We start from the raw sequence: 979 nt of genomic DNA on the forward strand, positions 1-979 counted from the left end.
TGCTCATGTTGGTTCTGTGTTGGATCTGATGTTGGTTGTGGCCCCCCTGACCGTTGGTTTTGTTGTTGTCTGGCTGGAGCATGTCGTCGTCTTCCTCGGATACGTCGTCTTGTACAGCGTGGCGATGAGTTCCTCATCGCTCAGCGTCGCTTGGTCTGATGGCGCGGCTCGCAGCAGGCGAAGGCGTCGACTGACGAGGCCTCCTTCTGCCGCGGCCTGGATGACCGACGGCCGCGCCTCGGAGGACGCGGCCACTCGTCGGTTGGTTTCGCTTGCGGAACGGCTGGAAAAACGCAGAATTTGATTTTTTCGATATTCAGAGCTCCAGCGCAAGCTTTATTACGCAAGTTACAAAGAGGCGCTCGCCTTGGCACCCCATTTTCTGAAACCAAACATAAGTTTTGCGTGCAACCTGGTCAAATACAAACATCAAGATATTGTTGAAACAGTCCAGCACGTGTAACTGCACGCCATCAATGGCCACCGGAATGAAAGCCCATTGCGAAAGCGCCAAGAGCGTGGTCAACCGCAATGGTGATGCGGGGTTCTCCACTCTTTCCCGCGCTCTTCCTTTGCTTGCTTTGCGTCTCGGTGCTCTTTCAAGTAGGCTTTGTGTTTGCCCCTCCGTCGATGCCGCAGTCGCTCGAGGCACCGTCGAAATTGCGCCAAGCGCAGCACACGGACGTGCTTCTCGAACAGGTAACTACGGACTCGCAGCTTGTGCCAGCACCTAGCAACTTGCAGCTCGTGCTGGCACCTACCGACGCACAGCCCGTGCCATCATCTACCGACGTGCAGGCTTCTCCATCGCCTACAGACTTGCAAGCTTCTTCAGCACCTACCGCGTCGCAGCTTTTGCCAGCGCCGAGCAACTTTCAGTCCGTGCCGCCATCTCCCGACTTGCAAGCTTATTCAGAGCCTACCGACGTACAGCCCGTGCCATCATCTACCGACTTGCAGGCTTCTCCATCGCCTACAG

This window comes from Saprolegnia parasitica, assembly GCF_000151545.1.
Source record: "Saprolegnia parasitica CBS 223.65 unplaced genomic scaffold supercont2.43, whole genome shotgun sequence".
Classification (NCBI taxonomy): domain Eukaryota; phylum Oomycota; class Saprolegniomycetes; order Saprolegniales; family Saprolegniaceae; genus Saprolegnia; species Saprolegnia parasitica.